The following is a 20,649-nucleotide window of genomic DNA, read 5'->3' as shown; positions in this document are numbered from 1 at the left end:
CTGGGTGGGTGTGTGTGGGAAGCGTGTGGCCAGACCCCAGAAGGCAAGCTGGAGCTAAGGGATTCTAGGAGCTATGATGTCATACCAAGGGCAGACTAGAAGGTGGACCAGCCAAGCATCTTCAGAAAGAAGTCTGGAAAAACGAGCTTCAGCCCTTTGAGCCCCTTGCCATCCCCATCACCCTGTGCAGACCACCCCAGCCTGGAAGCTCCCCCAGCGGTCCACAGGACTTGTCGTGAGGCTTCCCACCCTACCTTCACCCCAATGCCTCATCTTCCCACTCTCTCTGGAATTGTGCCATAGTGCTGTCACCCTTCACTCTGGTAGGTTATGCATTCTTTTTGCCTATTGAGTGTAAACACCATAAGGACAGGGATGTTGTCTGTTTGTTCACCTCTGTAATCCCAGTGCCTAGAAGCGTCCCTGGTACATGCCAAGAACCAATACATTTTGTTCTAAATTATGCTAAAATATAAATAACATGAAATTTACCATTTCAACCCTTTTAAACTGTGTAGTCCAGTGGCATTAACTATAGTGGCATTGTTGTGCAACCATCAGCACCATCCATCTCCAGAACTATTTCATTCCCAAACAGAAAATCTGTTCCCATTAAACACTCACACCTGTCTTCCCTCTAGTCTCTGGCAACTCCTGCCTTCTATCTCTGTGAAATCTGATGACTCCAGGTAGCTCACATAAGTGGGCTCATATATTCTTTGTCCTTTTGTAATTGGCTTATTTCACTGAACAGAATGTCCTTGAGGTTCATCCATGTTGTTGCACACGACAGGGTTCCCTTCCTTTTTAAGGCTGAACATATTTCATTTTGTTTATCTGCTCATTGATGGGCATTTGGGTTGCTTCTATGTTTTAACTGTTGTGACAAGTGCTGCTACTTTGAATATGGGAGTTCATGTAGCAGTTCATGTAGTTCAATTACATATTCAAGTCTCTGCTTTCAGTTCTTTCAGGTGCATATTCAGAAGCCAGAAATTGCTGGATCATATTATAAGTTTGTGTTTAATTTTTTGAGTCAATTTTTTAAAATAAATGAAGATTCAATGTTGGGGAAATGAAAATGTAGTTTCCAGAAGGTATCACTTCTGCTTAGGATGGAAAAAGCAAAACAGAATGCTGATTCCTCTTGAACGACAACCAACAAAGCTGAAGAAACTACAAAGTCATAGATTTTTTTGAGTCCATCAGAGAGCTGAGACTGCAAGTCAGCAGTGTAACTTGAGTTTCAGGGAGGAGCAAGGCTGTGTGAAGAGGATGCAGCTGCTGTACCAGCTGCATAATAACGAACTGCCCAGGGTTCAGGGTGGGCTGAGGGGGTCAGTCTGGAATTCCTGGGGCCCCAGGTGTACTGGTGGTTCCGTGACTCTTTGCTCTTTCTCATGAGGCTCTAGGGGGAGCATGTGAGAAAGGGGCAGGCACGGACACCACACATTTCCCCAACCCTTCTCACATAAGCAGCAACACTGCCTTGGGCCGCTGAAGGATGAGAAAAACTGATCCTGATGAACAGATTCTGCTGCTTTGAACATGGGAGTGCATTTACCTATTTAAGTCTCTGTGGCTGCAGCTGAACAGGACTGAAGCCCTCCCAGACCCTTATCTCCAGGAAGCTAAGCCTTGAGCTGCTGAAAGAGGGACGGCACAGCCATCAGCCCCAGGGCACAAGAAGACACACCATGGCTGGGAGAAGGGGAGAAAAAACTCTCTTCCCTTGGGAGGACAGTAGGAAACCATTCTGGACCTAGAAACCTGCATGATACCACACCACTGGGGGAGGGACAGGAATCTCCCACCCAAGCCCCCACACCACTGGAGGAGGGACAGGAATCTCCCACCCAAGCCCCCACAGATACAGGGAGGAGGTTGATGGTCTAGGGCTTTTCTAAGCTGAGACTGGACCAGGACAAGGGAATGCCTCTTCCTCTCTACCAAAATAAATCTGGCATAGAATAACAAGCAACAGTACTCTGCTGCAGGGAGGGGTAGAGAGACCTCCTCTGTGGCACAGGTGTTCAGGGTGGGACACAGAACACAGACAAAAATTCTCTAGCCCCACCCTCAGCACAATGGGAGCCCATTGCCAGAGATCTTTGAAGGCTATCATGCTCTGAAGGAAACCATAGCAACACCAAATCCCAGACCCAGCTCAACTCTTCACAAGATCAATTTAAATCCCATAATAACAGCCTGACACAAGAGGCTTAACTATTTCCAGATGTAAATACTATTTGTCTCAATCTCTTCTCTTCTAAACATGCAAGTTCAGCATTCAATAAAACATTAGGACTTGCTGTCAAAAGATAAAGCAATCAACAGAATCTGACTCAGAGATGACCCAGATATGGTAACTACCATACAGGGACTTAAAAATATTAATATGATAAAGGGTCTAATTAAGAAAGTAGACAATATGCACCAACAGAGAATTTCAGCAGAGATGGAAATGTAAGAAAGTCAAAGAGAAATGCTGGGGGAGGAAACCCCACAGTATCAGAGAGTCCATCTTGATGAGGTCATCATCAGACTTGGCATCTGAGGAAAGAACTAGTGAACTTGAAGATGGGTGAATAGAAATTACCCAAGCTGAAACAAAAAGAAAAACACAGAGCATCTAACAGTTGTGATAAATTAAGAGCACTGTCAATGATGTTATCTCTAACTTGTAATTGGAATTCCAAAAGGAGAAGGAATGGGGCAGAAGAAATATTTAAGAGATAATGAGAATGTTCTATAAATAATGAGATGAAAAACCATAAATCCAAGAAGGCCAGAGACACCCCCCCCCCAAACAGAACAAAAAAGCAAAGCAACAGCAACAACAGCCACCTAGATATTAAAGTCAAACTGCTGAAAACCAATGGTGAAGGTAAAAAAATCCAAGAAAAGAATCTTGGAGTCATTCAGGAAAAAAAGAGACATCTACAGAGGAATGTGTGATGTGAACTACGGCAGACCTCTCACTGAGACTATGCAAGCCAGAAGACAATGGGTGGCATTTTTCAAGTACTAGGTGGGGATGGGGGGAGGGGTAGAGGGAAGGGCCACAAACCCCTGTCTGCCCAGAATCTTTTACTCAGCAAAAATATCTTTGAAATATGAGCTTTCAATAAGACCTTTTCAGAAAAAAGCTTATAGAGTTCGTGGTCAGCAGACCTGTGCTACAAGAAATGTTAAAGTTCTTCAGTCAAAAGAATATAACAGAAGGAACTTTGGACCCACACAAAGAAATGAAGAGTTCCTCCCAGTAAAATGAAGATTTACAAAATATGCTTTTCCTTATTTTAGGACGGGAAGTGAGTACACAGAGCAGAAGCCATAAATCAACATTGAGGAGACACTCAGGCATGTATTGAAAAGCAGAGGGAAAAGGTTGGGGTCCCACCAGCACCCAAGCACCCCTCCACCACAGCTCCTATCATATGGTCTCTCGATCACTAGGTCACTGTTCTTTCTGCCCTGCTTGCCCTTTGGGCCATGACCCTGCATGCACACAAGGCCTCCCTCAGTCCACATGACCATCTAAATGGATGGAGTGGGCAGAAGTGGTGGATGGTGTGCAGGAGCCATGCCTACAGGGGTGTGAGGTTTTTCTAAGAGAACAAGAACTCATGTTCCAAGCAGAAAATGGAAGTGCAAAAACCTACAGGAAGTCAGGACAGACTGGGTCTCATTGTGGAAAAATGAATTAGTACACGTCAGAAGCCTGGTACGAGGTGAGTGAAAGTGTCGTTAAAAACCAAAGACCAGCCTTTTGAGCATGTGGTTGGCCAACTATAGGGATACATGTTACCAGAGTGTCTTCTTCCCCACCTCAGACCCATCAAATTGATGGGTAGTTTTAGGTGTGGTGCAGACACGGTGACACAGTCAGTCCTAAATGTTGTCCCCTGTGCTCTGCCTGAGGAATAGAGCTGGGTTATCCCTTGAAGGAGGCATTGCCAGAATGGGAAGAACCCCTGACCCAGGAAACTGTGATACCAGGGACCACAGACTGGGCACATGTTGAGGCTGAGCCAGTGGTGGGCCATTCTGGGGCCAAGCACTTTCTCCTTGAAATATCCTTCCTGTCTGCAAAGCCAACCCCTCCACCCCCGTCTAAAAATATCCCTCATGCGGAGTTGGCTGCCCACTTCATCCTGTTTATTTATACAGAAGTGACAGCTGAAACTCTCAATAAATATTGTGAGCTCTGTCAGCAAGGATGTGATACAAGAATTCCCCCCAGAGTACAGACATTCTTCTGATCAAAAGAACATTATACCGACTGAACAGGCCAAAATAATCATCAGGAAATATTCTTGCTTTAACCCTATATTTTCAGTTCTCATGTAATGGAATCATTTTCCTTTTTTGGCCAAGACTTTCTATTCTGGGCCCCCATGTGAACTTTGCTTGGAATGTTCCTGAACAGTATGGTGGGAGTTTTCAGTATGTCTGGGTCCCACCAAGTCCAGGCTCCTGGCACTGCACTTACGATTATTTTTTCTTGTTGACAAGAAGGTGCCCGCCCCTACCCACAGGGGACTTGTCTGCTCTGGGGATACCAACCAGCATCAGGACTGACTGGTCCTGATTATAGAGCATCTGAGTATGGGCCCTGGTGCCCTGAAAAACTGGGTTCAAATCCAGCTCCACCTCTTACGCTGAGTGATCCCGGGGCCTCATCTCTCCCATCCAAGCCTTATTGTTGTTCAGTGGCTAAGTCATATCCGACTCTTTGTGACCCCATGGACTGCAGCACGCCAGGCTTCCCTGTCCATCACCAACTTCCGGAGCTTGCTCAAACTCATGTCTATTGAGTCGGTGATGACATCCAACGATCTCATCCTCTGTCGTCCCCTTCTCCTCCTGACTTCAATCTTTCCCAGCATCAGGGTCTTTTCCAATGAGTCCGTTCTTCCCATCAGGTGGCCAAAGTAGTGGAGCTTCAGCTTCAGCATCAGTCCTTCCAATGGCTATTCAGGACTGATCTCCTTTAGGATGGACTGGTTGGATCTCCTTGTAGTCCAAGGGACTCTCAGGAGTCTTCTCCAGTCTTGGTCATCCAAGCCTTGGTCTCTTTATAATCAATGAAGAGACAGGTCCTGACCTGACAGGGTTATTGGGCAGATCAAATTAAACAAGGTCAAGGACCTGGTGTACAGCAGGTGCCCAGTAAGTGGACAACTTCCGGACAACTGGTGTGTGGTCCCTGAAGGGTACATTTCTTGTTCTATAAACTCGGGTAAATGTTGACCAGGCGGTGTGTGTCTAAGTCTTCAGAATATCTGAGGAGGAACCACGAGTTTGGTTCACTTTCTTTTTTTTTTTCCAGCAGCTTTAAATACCTGCTGGTTGTAGGGGAGGTGGCACCACCTGGCACTCTGGCAGCTGGGGCACGTGAAGGAGACTGGGACCCATTTGAGGCCAGCTTGGGGAGCCCGTCTAAATGCTAGACTGACATGCTGTTGTTCAGTCACCAAGTCCTGTCCTACTCTTTGAGACCCCATGGACTGTAGCACAGCAGCCTTCCCTGTCCTTCACTCTCTCCCGGAGTTTGCTCAGATTCATGTCTATCGAGTTGGTGATGCCATTCAACCATCTCATCCCCTGTTGTCCCCGTCTCCTCTTGCTCAGTCTTTCCCGGCGTCAGGGTTTTTTTTTCCCCAGACTGATGTCGGGGGATGGTAGTTAGGTAGATAGGGAGGTGTGTGGGTGAGTCCAAGACACAAAGAGGGATACTCATTCAGTTTTTGGCTGAATAGTTCTAGAAATACAAATGGCTAACAAGCATCTGGAAAAAAAATTGTTAACCTCACTTTTAAGGAAGAAAGAAGCAACTTCCAAACAATCCATTTTCAAAATGAGAATTATGCAGTGCTGGTGAAGGTACAGTGAAATGAAGCAGGTGTTTGTATCTTTACTAGTAGAAGATAAACTAGTAAAAGTTTCCTGAAAAGCTATTTGGCAATTATGTCTGGAGAACTTCAAAGTCATGGATACCCTTTGAGTCAGGGAATTCTATTTCTGGGAATTTTCCTAAATTAGTAATATGAAAGGTAGACCAAAGTCATGTAAGAAGATGTCTCCTACAGATTTTTAATTTTGAAAAAGAGCAAGCAGTAGGACAGGGACTCAAGTTGCTTACAAGAGCCTCTGCTATGTAGCTATAAAAAGATATTCAGAAAGAAAAAAGTTATGCTAAAACGCTGAACAGAAGAAGCCGTGGAGACCAAATGACACAGACAGCGTGGTTTCAGCATAAAGCGGTCCATGCAGGAGGGGAAGACCCCGGAACGTTAAGAGGACCTGTCACCCCTAGAGGGTGGTGGACTTTTATTCTCCTATCTCCGCTTTTGGAGGGATTTTTTTTCATGTTTTTCCTACAGGCACATATTATTTTTATAATTGTATGTTTTAAAAGGCCTGTAGAAAGCCGGACACTCAAGCCCCCTGCATTTGCAGCTGTGGGGAGCACGTCTCCTTAGCCTTTGGCGCAGGGAACGCTCTGAATCCCAAGCAGCTGGGAGGACTGAGTGCCAGCCTGGAGCCGGGCTGGCGAGGGGTAGGGGGCGCGAGCACCCTCAGCCCCGCTGCCTGGCGGGTGGCACTTTGCTGGGGGCGGGGCCGCTCCACGTCTGGCACCGCCCAGGGCTCAGAGGGGCTGCGGTGGCCCCGGGCTCCTACTCACTCCTGCAGACCCCCGCCAGGCCCAGCAGGCCCGCAGCCTGCGGCCTTCCTTCCTTCCACCGGCCTAACCTCTGCCCCACTTGGGTGGGGTCAGTCCCGGCCCGGGGACCACCTTGGGGACGCCCCCTCTCCCACCCTCTGCTTCCAGCACGGGGGTTCTGCCCCCGAGGCCGCTCCGGAGTGGGGTGGGATGGAGCTCTGGGACTCCCCTCCTCCCTCAGGTGGGGGGGAGCGGGAAGCTCTGCTCCAGGATGTAGTGGGAGGAGGGGCGGACTCCTCGGAGAGATACAAGGCTGTGGCAATTCGGGGGCGCGGCCGGCCAGAGGGCCCTCGCCTCCTCTCGGGTTCCACACGGATGCTGCGGGGATGAGATGCCCAGTCTCCGAGGGGCGTCTGCGCCTGGGGGCTGAGAGGGCCCCGAGGCCAGGACCCCCTTTGGCATCCATCCGCCCGCTGGCTCCCCGCCCCAGGCGTCCAAGGACCCCGCGCTCCCTGGACCCTTCTTGCCGGAAGGACGAGGCCACCAGATGGCGCCCCCTCCTCGGGGACCGCCTCTCCTTGGTCCCTCCTCCCCTGACCTCTTCCCCAGAGACCCCCTCCCTCGTGGTCAGCACCCCCCACCCCGCCCCGTCTCTCGCTCGGGGCTCTCTGTCTTCTCGCTCCATCTGCCCATCTGTGGCCTGCCTCATCTGACCGCGCGCTTCCCGCCCGTGAGGGTCCTCCGCGCTCTGCCGCCCTTCTTCACTTCTCTGCCGGGCCCTGCGACTGCAACCTCCAACACTCCTGACATCCTCACCCCCATCTGAAGCCTTCCTGGGCACAGCGGGCTGTCCATGTACCTGACTCTCGGGGTGCCCCCGGCCTAGCCCCACCTCTCATTCCTGGCTGGGAAGCCTTGCCCTCTCTGAGTTGCCTTGGGTCCCCCCATTTCCAGGGGTTCCCTCCCCTCCTGCAGCCCTGTCACTGACCAGCTTTCATTTCTCTGCACTGATCGTGGGCCAGGGGCGAGGGCATCTGTGTCTCTTCTCCTTCCCCTACTCAGCTCAGCAGCTCAGTCAGTTCAGTTCAGTGACTCAGTCGTGTCCAACTCTCTGCGACCCCATGGACTGCAACATGCCAGGCTTCCCTGTCCATCATCAACTCCCGGAGCTTGCTCAAACTCATGTCCGTGGCATTGGTAATGCCATCCAACCATCTCATCTTCTGTCGTCCCCTTCTCCTCCTGCCTTCAATCTTTCCCAGCATCAGAGTCTTTTCCAGTGAGTCAATTCTTCGCATCAGGTAGCCAAAGGATTGGAGCTTCAGCTTCAGCATCAGTCCTTCCAATGAATATTCAGGACTGATTTCCTTTAGGATGGACTGGTTGGATATCCTTGCTGTCCAAAGGCAGCCATCATCTTCCTCCTCTGCTTTCCTCTCTTCTGCAGTTTGGGCTCTGTCCACCATGGGCTCCTGGGGCCAGAGCCCTGGCCTCTGTGCTCTCCAGCCTCGCCCACTGCCCACACCAGCTCACCCTTGCTTCATACCTTCAATGCTCTGCCCCCTCCCCGCACCTGCGCTGCATTCAAAAGCTCTCATGCAGCCCCCGCCCCTCACTCTCAACTGTGCCCCTCCTTCTCCCCCTGGCCACCCTGCCTGGCTGGTGTTTCTGCCTCAGGACCTTTGCACATGCTGCACTTTCTGTGTGGAAGACCGTTCACCTGGTCGTCACAAGGCCAGTATCTGCATGTCCCTCAGATGTCACCTCCTCAAACAGGCCTTTTTTTCTGATGCTTCAACTCGTTAGGATCCCCAGCAAAGTAGGGTTTTCCTTCACAGCTGTGTCCTTCTTCGTATCTGAACTTTTAACTCAGGATTGTTCACTCACTGTTGGTCTCGGTTTCTAGACTGCAAACACCATGAGGGCAGGGAGAGTGTAGGGAAAAACAAAGCCCCATTCATCAGCTGACTGTTCATAGCAGTCATCTCAAAGGCAAGAGAAACAAAAGCAGAAGGAAGAGAAAGGGACGGATCTGCCTGGAGACAGGAGAGGACGCGGGGGCGATGGAGCACAATCCAGGGCAGAAGACTGTAACCTGGTAACCCGGTAACCTGGTAGCCGGGAAGAGAGGGGCGTTCACACAGAGAAGGGCGTTGTCACAGGTCTGCAGGGTCCAGAGAGCCTCCTGCTGTGAGTAATCAGGACAGACTCTTCTTGTGGGGGGCTGTAACACACCTCTCCAGGTTGAGTGAATAGTAACTAGCATAAAAATGAAAAATAAATTTAATAAACCTGATTTCAGTGACTATATGAGGAAGTTTCTATCCTGCAAAGAATCAACAAGCTTTTTAAAAGTCCCAGGATCCTATCTAGGCCGCAAAGGAAAACTTGGTAAATTCTCAAAGTGGAGATTTTAAGTCTTTGGCTACAATATCAGAAACTAGAAATTAGTAAAAAAAAGGATAAAATTAAAAAAAAAATAACTCCTAGAAATGAAAGATCACTCTTATATAATTTCAGGGCCAAATGGCATTTAAAAATTCAATTATAGGTTGTTAAGAAAAAATAATGGCAACACTGCATGTAAAAATTAATGAAATCAAGGCAAAACTGAATTTTGAGAAAAATCTGCAGTTGTAATTTATCTTATTATTACTAAAAATAAATGAAAATAAATGAAGTAAGAATCCAAATAAAGACATTTAAATAAAGAAACACAAAATAGATCTCTCCAAAGGGCAAATAGTTTAAATGCATTACTAATTATTGAAAACTAGTATTTATTGATATTTTTTAAAAACATAAAAATGAATAAGTAGATTCAGCAGTTGATTCTTTAGAAAAATAGCTACAATGAAATGATCACATTTGTGATAATCCAGAAAAAAAGCAGAGAAAACACCAACATACAAAACCATAGTTAAAAGATTAGAAGAAGTATGAGACTAACATGCAAAACATGTATGTTAAAAATTGGAAAGTCTTTGATGAATGGGAATGCTTTGGGGGAGATTATAAATGATGATCTTGACTTATAAAGTTGAAAATCTGAGAGGAAAAAAGAAACAAATTGCTAAAGAACTACTTTCAAAAAAGGTGCTAGACTCAGGCGGTTCTTTCAGATTCTTAAGGTCACAGAAAAAGATGTCAAGCTTCTCAGCTCTTTGAAATAGTTAACAAAACCCTGATCCCAAACCTCTTAAGATGGCCCGCCCACGTGCCTGGGAACAGGCAGGCTCATGCAACAGATGTTCACTTTCACTTATAAATAGACACAGATGTCCTTTTTCAAACACTAGCAACTTTAAGCTAGTGTATAGAATAAAGTGGGTTTATTTCAGGAAGGCTTCAGTGCTATTACTATAAAATCATACTTCAGTTTGTCAAAGGAAAGCAGCAATCGTTTTGATACATGTGGCAAAGGCGTTTGATAAAACTGAACATTCATTTCTGATTTTAAAAAAAGCCCAACTTTGTAAAGCACAAAGAAGTTCTTCTTAATGTGATAAAACAAAATCTCTCAAATGAATAGCAAACATCACGTTTGCTATTGAGGCATTTTCATCACAATTAGGAACCCATTTATGTTTTAGGTGGCCAGGTCTGCCTTCCCCCTGGTTTTTCCACCTTCGCTCCCACCCAAGATTTCATAAATAGCCACTTCAGGACCTTTCCAAAGTTGGGAGGGGCTGACAGCTCACCAGGCCACTTCCTCTGGTGGCAGAAAGCCATGGGCTGGCCCACCCTACGTCAGGCTCCAGGCTCGGAGCCAGTGTGCCAGGCCAGCTCATCTCTGCAAAGGGCCTCCAACCACACACAGGAGGGGCCGAGTGGCCCTCAGGGCGGGTAACCAAGCCCACCTGGGGGACTGTTCCCCAGACCCACAGTGCCTGGAGGCTGCACAGGACAGGGCATCTTTTGTTTTTCTTGACGCTGCAGGGAGCATATAAGAAGTCCTGTTGATGGTTGGATTGAAAACATTTCACTTCGAACTCTGGAGTCACCTGCAAACTTGTGCTGTGCTGGTGGGACCCGAGCCAGCAGTGTACCTGGGCTCACCTGGACCCCAAGGACTTGCTATGGGGGTGGGGGGCAGGTGGACACCATTCTGCGAAGCCCTCCCTAAACTAGGGAGATCAGAGAGATTCCACCCAGCTGGAAAAATCCACCGAGACCAAGTGATAGGCGTCTTCATGCATTTCTGCCAGCCTAGGGCTGACCCACAGGACACCTCGCCAGGAACGCTTTGCAGTCAGCATGACCACGGCGTGCAAACGCACTCTTGCGGGTGTTTCCTAGGTTCCCACTACACTGGGTCTCTGTCTGCTGACTCCTGTTCTACATGTCTGGGCAAACCCATCTTCCCTGGGAGCACTGGGAACCACGAGCTCCATGTCTGTCCAGGAATGACACACGCTAGGAGGTGCCCCCTAATACTCCCGGGTCAACAAATAAACAAACAACGCGACAGGCTTCATACCAAGCCTGAATGGCAGAGGTCAGTTCCAGCTCCCATCTTCACAAGACCAGCTCCCTGGCTAAACAGTACCTCCCAGACCACCGGCACTTGCTGAGCGAGGTGGACAAATGCCATTCTTCTTGGAAAATGAAAATGATATGAATAAAGGTGAGAAAAAAGGATCTTGGAAGGGGGCTGTTCAAGGTAAGAAGAGGAAGAAAAGTGGAAAGAGGCTGGCGTTTTCTCTGTCCCTCAGGAGACACCCCCATCTGGAGGTTCCATCACCTAGACAGCAGAGGAAGCCAGGTACTTGGGGAGACTGCGGGACCCCGCCCTCTTGGACAAGCCCTCTCGGTCCTCATTCTCACCGTCCCCTCCCACCCTGGGGCCTCTGGCTTCAGCTCCTCTGTCTTTTGCTCTTTCATTCTCTCTTCTCCTGGCCTGGAGCCAGCCTGACTGTCCCACTCCTGAGACATTCCACCAAGGCAAATGCCAGCAGTGTTCTGGGGTCCATGGAGCTTGGGGGACGCTGCACAGAGGGCTGCCCCACTCAGTACAGACAGGCGCTGAGTCCCCAGGATCTCCTCCCGCCTGGCCGCCTAGAGCTTCTTGTCTTGCAGACACGGGGGAGGGGGAGTTCTGGGAAATTCTGAGCCTGTTTCTTCTCATGCGGTCTTGTTTCCAGCTGCCTCTCAGGACCCACTTAGGAATGACCCACTCGGTGACCCTCAGGCCGGATTTTGCATCTCCTGTTCCAGAGGAAGTGGTTCTCCCAGCCCTGGTCCACAGCAGGGACGCTGTGGGGGACCCCTTCGTCCGATGCCCCCAGCCACCTCGCCACCTGCCTGCATACATTCCTGTCTCCAGCTCAGTACTGTGGGGATACACCCCTAGGCGCGACCTCCGGGCCTTGGGACCCCTGTGTCTCCCCCATCCCTGCAGCTGCTGCAGCCGCCCATGTGCTGTCTGTCCACCCGGGGTGTGACCTCGGGTTCCCTGCTGTACCCCGGGCCCGGCACGGGGCACACCTTGCCCCGTGGAGGAGGCTGACATGTCTGTGACTCCAGGAGCCACTAAGAGTCCTTGTCCCCTGAGCCTGGGCTGGGAGGGAAGGGGCATTGGGGGGGGGGTCACTGTCCCTTCTAGCCTGGGCTGTCCAGGACCCCAGTGTGGACAGATGAGCCCTGGGGACAGCTGGGTTCCCCACCTGCATAGGGGCTCTGCAGCAGGGAGTCCCAGGCCCCCGGTGCACACACGTCTCAGAAGCACAGGCCGCAGTCTCTGCACCCAGAGCTGGCAGTGTATCAGTTCCCACTCAGACCCCGTAAGCTGGAGGCGCACCTCGGGGAAGGATGGGGGGGCACCCTGAGCTGAGTCTTCACTCGGCATCCAGACCAGTCGCAGCCGCCTGGAAGCACGGTGTGCAGCACGTGGGGCCGGGCTGTGTGTGGGGCCCTGGGTGGGTTGGAAGGATGCCCCCTCCTCCAGGCAGGGCATGCGGCTTGGGAAGCCAGATTTCCGCTTCTGCCTCAGCCAGCTGCCCTGTGAAGCTGCTGTGTGTCCTCAGGCAAGAGGCTCAGGATCTCTGAGCTGTGGGATCCAACTGGGCAGAAGGCCCAGGGCTGAGATGGCCGCCAGGAAGCCAGTGCATGTGGGGCGGTCCCCACTCCCCGACCCCCACCAGGAAAAGCGCCCAGCCAAGCTGATGCTAGTAAAGTGCTGCTCAGAATCCTGCAAGCCAGGCTTCAGTAGTACATGAGCCGGGAACTTCAGGCTTCAGCAGTACGTGAGCCGGGAACTTCCAGGCTTCAGCAGTACGTGAACCGGGAACTTCCAGATGTCCAAGCTAGCTTTAGAAAAGGCAGAGGAACCAGAGATCAAATTGCCCACATCTGCTGGATCATCGAAAAAAGCAAGAGAGTTCCAGAAAAACATCTATTTCTGCTTTATTGACTACGCCAAAGCCTTTGACTGTGTGGATCACCACAAACTCTGGAAAATTCTGAAAGAGATGGGAATACCAGACCACCTGACCTGCCTCCTGAGAAATCTGTGTGCAGGTCAGGAAACAACAGTTAGAACTGGACATGGAACAACAGACTGGTTCCAAATAGGAAAAGGAGTCCATCAAGGCTGGATATTGTCACCCTGCTTATTTAACTTCTATGCAGAGTACATCATGAGAAACGCTGGACTGGAAGAAGCACAAGCTGGAATCAAGATTGCCGGGAGAAATATCAATAACCTCAGATATGCAGATGACACCACCCTTATGGCAGAAAGAGAAGAACTAAAGAGCCTCTTGATGAAAGTGAAAGAGGAGAGTGAAAAAGCTGGCTTAAAGCTCAACATTCAGAAAACTAAGATCATGGCATCTGGTCCCATCACTTCATGGCAAATAGATGGAGAAACAGTGGAAACAGTGGCAGACTTTATTTTTTTTTGGCTCCAAAATCACTGCAGATGGTGACTACGGCCATGAAATTAAAGACGCTTACTCCTTGGAGGGAAAATTATGACCAACCTAGACAGCATATTATAAAGCAGAGACATTACTTTGCCAAAAAGGTCCGTCTAGTCAAGGCTATGGTTTTTCCAGTGGTCATGTATGAGTGTGAGAGTTGGAACATAAGGAAGGCTGAGTGCCAAAGAATTGATGCTTTTGAACTGTGGTGTTGGAGAAGACTCCTGTGAGTCCCTTGGACTGCAAGGAGATCCAACCAGTCCATCCTAAAGGAGATCAGTCCTGAGTGTTCATTGGAAGGACTGATGTTGAAGCTGAAACTCCAATACTCTGGCCACCTGATGCGAAGAACTGACTCATTGGGAAAGACCCTGATGCTGGGAAAGATTGAGGGTAGGAGGAGAGGGGGACACAACAGAGGATGAGATGGTTGGATGGCATCCCTGACTTGATGGACATGAGTTTGAGCAAACTCAGAGAGTTGGTGATGGACAGGGAGGCCTGGCATGCCGAGGTCCATGGGGTTGCGAAGAGTCGGACACGACTGAGCGGCTGAACTGAACTGAAGGTGACTGCTATCAACTGAAGATGTCACCGTTTTCCTGTGTTTCTGGAAGATGTCCACAGAGTTTGGGGGACAACCCGGAGCTTTGCCACCATGCCGGGCAGCTGTCCACCCCGCCCTGGTGTCCTGAGCTTGGCACTGGTCAGGCCACTGGGCCTCTGCTCCCTCTCCAGGCTCTGTAGAGACAGCACCCCCTCCTTGCCCGCCCCCAGGATTCCGCAGCAGAGCCCAGCCAGTGAGACACACCCGCAAGGAGGAGCAGGAAGGCCCAGAGGGGACAGAGGGGCTGCTGGGTGCCGTGCGGGGAGACTGGACTTCAGGGACCCAAGGCTGAGAGACCGAGGGGGGCAGGCACCCGCCTCTTCGGACACCCTGCGGCAGATGGGGCTGGTCTGATGTCCACAAGGGGGCCTGGGCTCCTGCTGGGAGCACGTGTGCACCGGGCCCTGGGGCAGGACAGGCCCAGTCTCGCCCCGCTAGGTGATGGACACCCTGTAACTAGGAGGGAGCTGCGGGCACGCAGAATGGGGACTCACTTAGGCTGGGGTGCACGGCCCACACACCCGGAAGCTGGCTGTGACCTCTGAGCGGACACGCCCCATCCCTGTGACAGCGAAACCCTCTGTTGTTCAGCGGACAGGACACACTGAGGCCATTCACATGGCGCCCAGACTCCGCCCCGCCTTGCAGCCCAGGGGGCTGGGCAGGCGACCAAGCAAGTGGCCCCAGAGGGCAGTGAGGTGGCTGGCCAGGGGTCTGACTTGGGGTCTGCTTGCCTCCTACATGTAGACCGCTAACCCCCTTGGGGAGGGGCCTCCCCCACTGGCCCTCTTCCATGGGCTCTGCTCCGGGCAGGAAGGACTCTGGGCCCCTATGCCCTGGCTGGGAGGAGTCCATCCCTGGCTCCGAAAGCAGCCACTCTGGCATCAGACACCAGCTGGGCGCTGCCAGGCTGGGCTCCCCACAGGCAGCAGGGCACACCACCACCTCAGGATCAGGCCGCAGCAGGACCCGGCTCCGGGGATCTGCAGTGCGAGGAGGGAGGCTCCAGTTTCCAAATGCAGGGGTGTCTTCCAAGGGCCGGTAGGTGGGGTGTGACTGTGCTCACAGCGCTCGGCCCCGGGTCTGAGGACACCGGGAGCAGTGCCCGCTGGTGGCCAGGCCAGTGGGACCCCTCTGACCTGCTGCCACCCTGGGATCTCCCAGGACCACTGCGTGGACACCCAGGTCCAGCAGGGTGAAGTCCCCAGCTGGCCACACCCAGCCTGCTAGGGCCCAGGGCCCTGCCCTTGCCAGTACATGGGTGAACATGCTTGTCTGAGCCCGGGATTAAGCAGGACTGCCAGGGCGCTATATTTGGACTCTAACAGCCTTTGGGAAGCCACGTTGGCGGCCAGAGGGACGGTATTTCCCCTCCAGGCCCTGCAGCCCCGCCCCTGGGCCTGGGCAGGGCCCTGGTCCCCGTCCCCCCGCCCTGGTGGTCCTCTGTCTCCCTGATGCCACTGGATTCTCCTGGGACCCCCGAGAGCTTCCCAAAGCCTTGACGGACTACCTTCCCCTCCTCAGTAAGGGCCCTCACCATGAGCTCACCCCCAACCACATGTCCCGCCAGCTGCCCATGCCCAGCTGGCCCCCTCCTGGCTGGCCCATCTTGTCTGGAGCTCAAGGCAACACTGAACGTTGGGGCAGGGCCGCAGAACATTCTGTACCACAGGACAGCGACCAGCGGTGGGCTTTGAGAACTGAGGCTCCATGCTTCTACCTTTAAAATGGGTAGAGTGGTCCCAGGCTCCCAGCAAGGGGGCGTGAGTCCCCCACCTTGCCTAGTAGGAGGCAGTCATAAGGCTAAGAAGCCCCACCTGAGATGCCCACCCCACCCCACTGAGGCACCTGGCTGCCCCTGACCCCCTGGCCTGGTGATACGTTCCACCACTCCGGGAACACGTGCCCATGCAGGAGGGCAAGTCCCCCCAGCAAGGGAGAAGCTCCCAGTCATCCTCAGGGGCTTCTCCGTGGCCCCAAATCACCCTGGGACACAAGCCTGGACCATGAGCACCCGGAGGATGGAGACACAGGGAAATAGGTGTCACGGGGAAACTGCAGACCCACCTGGCTTCCAGGAGAGGGGTCTCAAACCTCCCCCACCTGCTCTGGGACCAGGTGGGGAGGGGTGTCATGCACTGGTGCTCCCCATCAGCTCATGTCCCCAGCGGTCTCAGCTGCCAGGGTCTGAGGATATGTGTCTCGCGAGCTCTGCCCAGGCAGCCGAGATGCAGCCCCTGGGCCTCCGGGCCCATGTCCTGCCTGCCCTGCTCCTCTGCTGTCTATTTCTGGCCCCCTGGTTCTGGCAACCCACGAACCTCTGGGCCAGAGAAAAGGAGCTCATGTTTAAAAGACAAAGCAAAACATCTTCTGCTTTCTCTGAAAACATGATGAAAAGCCAGAGACAATGGGACAACAAGCAGCTTCGTGAACTTCATGCTCATGAACTATATGAACAAGGCTGCTCAGCATAGACGTATTATCCTGTCAGGCTGTCACTCAAGTACAAAGGCAGCAAAAAGCTCCTTGGAAAGTTTTGAATTCTGAGAATGTACTAATCACATGGCTTATTTCTAGGATCTACTTCAAACTGTTGCCTGAATTTAAAACACGTAAAAAGGAATGATGATGTTAAAAACAGTAAGACATATTTGAATTAACGGCCTGTCTGCACAGATTAAGTAACCAAGAGCCCTATCAGATCAATAGTTATTGCTGATAAAAGAACAGAGAGTACAAAATAGGTAGATGCAATGATAGATAAGTAAATAGATGGATGGATGGATAGAAAGAGGTAGATGGAGAGATAGATATCAGTTCAGTTCAGTTCAGTTGCTCAGTTGTGTCTGACTCTTTGTGACCCCATGAATCGCAGCACGCCAGGCCTCCCTCTCCATCACCAACTCCCGGAGTTCACTCAGACTCACGTCCATCGAGTCGGTGATGCCATCTAGCCATCTCATCCTCTGTCGTCCCCTTCTCCTCCTGCCCCCAATCCCTCCCAGCATCAGGGTCTTTTCCAATAAGTCAGCTGTTCGCATGAGGTGGCATCATTCCTTCCAAAGAAATCCCAGTAATGTCTCTGTTTTTCAATATGCCATCTAGGTTGGTCATAACTTTTCTTCCAAGGAGTAAGCGTCTTTTAATTTCATGGCTGCAGTTACCATCTACAGTGATTTTGGAGCCCCCAAAAATAAAGTCTGACACTGTTTCCACTGTTTCTCCATCTATTTCCCATGAAGTGATGGCACCAGATGCCGTGATCTTAGTTTTCTGAATGTTGAGCTTTAAGCCAGCTTTTTCACTCTCCTCTTTCACTTTCATCAAGAGGCTTTTGAGTTCTTCTTCACTTTCTGCCATAAGGGTGGTGTCATCTGCATATCTGAGGTTATTGATATTTCTCCCGGCAATCTTGATTCCAGCTTGTGCTTCTTCCAGCCCAGCGTTTCTCATGATGTACTCTGCATAGAAGTTAAATAAGCACGGTGACAATATACAGCCTATGGAGGGAGCCAAAACACCAGAGTTTTGAATGCAGAGTTCCAAAGAATAGCAAGGAGAGATAAGAAAGCCTTTCTCAGTGATAAATGCAAACAAACAGAGGAAAACAATAGAATGGGAAAGACTAGGGATCTCTTCAAGAAAATTAGAGACACCAAGGGAACATTTCATGTAAAGATGGACACACTAAAGGTCAGAAATGGTAGGGACCTAACAGAGGTAGAAGATATTAAGAAGAGGTGGCAAGAATACACAGAAGAACTGTACAAAAAAGATCTTCACGACCCAGATAATCACGATAGTATGATCACTCACTTAGAGCTAGACATCCTGGAATGCAAAGTCAAGTGGGCCTTAGGAAGCATCACTATGAACAAAGCTAGTGGAGGTGATGGAATTCCAGTTGAGCTATTTCAAATCCTAAAAGATGATGCCGTGAAAGTGCTGCACTCAATATGCCAGCAAAGTTGGAAAATTCAGCAGTGGCCACAGGACTGGAAAAGGTCAGTTTTCATTCCAATCCCAAAGAAAGGCAATGCCAAAGAATGCTCAAACTACCACACAATTGCACTCATCTCACACACTAGCAAAGTAATGCTCAAAACTCTCCAAGCCTGGCTTCAACAGTATGTGAACCATGAACTTCCAAATGTTCAAGCTGGATTTAGAAAAGGCAGAGGAACCATAGAATAAATTGCCAACATCCACTGGATCATCGAAAAAGCAAGAGTTTCAGAAAAACATCTACATCTGCTTTATTGACTATGCCAAAGCCTTTGACTGTGTGGATCACAATAAACTGTGGAACATTCTTCAAGAGATGGGAATACCAGACCACCCGACCTGCCCCCTGAGAAATCTGTGTGCAGGTCAGGGAGCAACAGTTAGAACTGGACATGGAACACAGACTGGTTCCTAATAGGAAAAGGAGTACGTCAAGGCTGTATATTATCACCCTGCTTGTTTAACTTATATGCAGAGTGCATCATGAGAAATGCTGGGCTGGATGAAGCACAAGCTGGAATCAAGATTGCTAGGAGAAATATCAATAACCTTAGATATGCAGATGACACCACCCTTATGGCAGAAAGAGAAGAACTAAAGAGCCTCTTGATGAAAGTGAAAGTGGAGAGTGAAAAAGTTGGCTTAAAGCTCAACATCCAAAAAACTAAGATCATGGCATCCGGTCCCATCACTTCATGGGAAATAGATGGGGAAACAATTGAAACAGAGACAAACTTTATTTTTTTTGGCTCCAAAATCACTGCAGATGGTGACTGCAGCCATGAAATTAAAAGACACTTACTCCTTGGAAGGAAAGTTATGACTAACCTAGACAGCATATTAAAAAGCAGAGACATTACTTTGCCAATTAAGGTCCATCTAGTCAAAGCTATGGTTTTTCCAATAGTCATGTATGGATGTGGGAGTTGGACTGTGAAGAAAGGTGAGCGCTGAAGAACTGATGCTTTTGAACTGTGGTGTTGGAGAAGACTCTTGAGAGTCACTTGGACTGCAAGGAGATCCACCCAGTCCATCCTAAAGGAGATCAGTCCTGAATATTCATTGGAAGGACTGATACTGAAGCTGAAACTGCAATACTTTGGCCACCTGATGTGAAGAATTGACTCCTCAGAAGACGCTGATTCTGGGAAAGATTGAAGGCAGGAGGAGAAGGGGACGACAGAGGATGAGATGGTTGGATGGCATCACCAACTCGATGGACATGAGTTTGAGTAAGATCCGGGAGTTGGGGATGGACAGGGAAGCCTGGAGTGCTGCAGTCCGTGGGGTCACAGAGAGTCGGACACGACTGAACTGAACTGAATGGAAAACTGGGCCTTTTGGTTTCCCTTTGATGAATAAGGTGGCATCTAAATGAAGGAAAAAAGGGGGAGAAAAACACAGAGATAAAACAAACGTTGGGAGTTCCCTGGTGTCCAGTGGTTAAGAATCCACCTGCCCACGCAGGGGACACGGGTTCGATGCCTGGCCTGGGAAGATTCCACGTGCTGAGGAGTAACTGGGCCCATGTGTCACAGCGTCTGAGCCCATGCTCTCGAGCCTGAAAGCCGCAACTACCAAGCCCGCTGCGTCAGCGCCACAACCACTGAAGCCCAGGAGCCTAGGGCCCGTGCTCCCCAACAAGAGAAGCCAGCCCAACGAGAAGCCCACACACTGCAACAGAGTGGCCCCCGCTTGCTGCAAGCAGAGAAAGGCTCTGCAAAGCAATGAAGACCTGGTGCAGCCAAACAGCAACAACAAAAACACAAAACTGGACGTAGCAGACAGCGGGCATTTAAGGGGATGCTACAGGCCTCTGCGGTTTAGTGAGAGGTTATGGGCCACATACACATGGCTGAACCACAGACAGGAAGCCAGAAGCAGCCAAAACTAATAAACAGTGGGGGAAGAAACTGGAGAACGAACTCCCCCAATCTATTCAGAGCTGAGTCCTCCCGTGGGAAGGACTCTTGTAAACATCTTCTGTTGCCCCCTTCTCCTCCCGCCTTCAATCTTTCCCAGCATCAGGGTCTTTCCCAGTGAGTCTGCTCTTCGCATCCAATGGCCAGAGTGTTGGAGCTTCAGCTTCAGCATCAGTCCTTCCAATGAGTATTCAGGATCTCCTTGCAGGAACGAATCATGCTCCAGGTACGTCGGTTATTCCCTACTCTTAGCTCCAGGAGTCCGCTGAACACATATATTCCATTCGGCAAGTAGGAGGCTAAGCCTTTAGGCTTCCCAGATGGCTCAGTGGTAAAGAATCCCCCTGCCCATGCAGGAGCTGCTAGGAGATGTGGGTTTGATTCCTGGGTTGGGAAGATCCCCTGGAGGAGGAAATGGCAACCCACTCCAGTATCCTTGCCTGGAAAATCCCATGGACAGAGGAGCCTGGTGAGTTACACAGTCCATGGGGTTGCAAATGAGTCGGATATGACTGAATGACT

General features: G+C 50.5%; 1 protein-coding gene across 1 annotated transcript in view; it reads right to left on the bottom strand.

Annotated features, from left to right (window-relative positions):
- Positions 1-20,649, bottom strand: part of RAMP1 (receptor activity modifying protein 1) — a 41,333-nt gene that overhangs the window by 797 nt on the left and 19,887 nt on the right. The window lies entirely within an intron of this gene.

Source organism: Bos mutus, chromosome 3, assembly GCF_027580195.1.
Source record: "Bos mutus isolate GX-2022 chromosome 3, NWIPB_WYAK_1.1, whole genome shotgun sequence".
NCBI classification, from domain to species: domain Eukaryota; kingdom Metazoa; phylum Chordata; class Mammalia; order Artiodactyla; family Bovidae; genus Bos; species Bos mutus.
The sequence above is the reverse complement of the archived record's forward strand: the minus strand, read 5'-3'. Positions and strand labels throughout refer to the sequence as shown.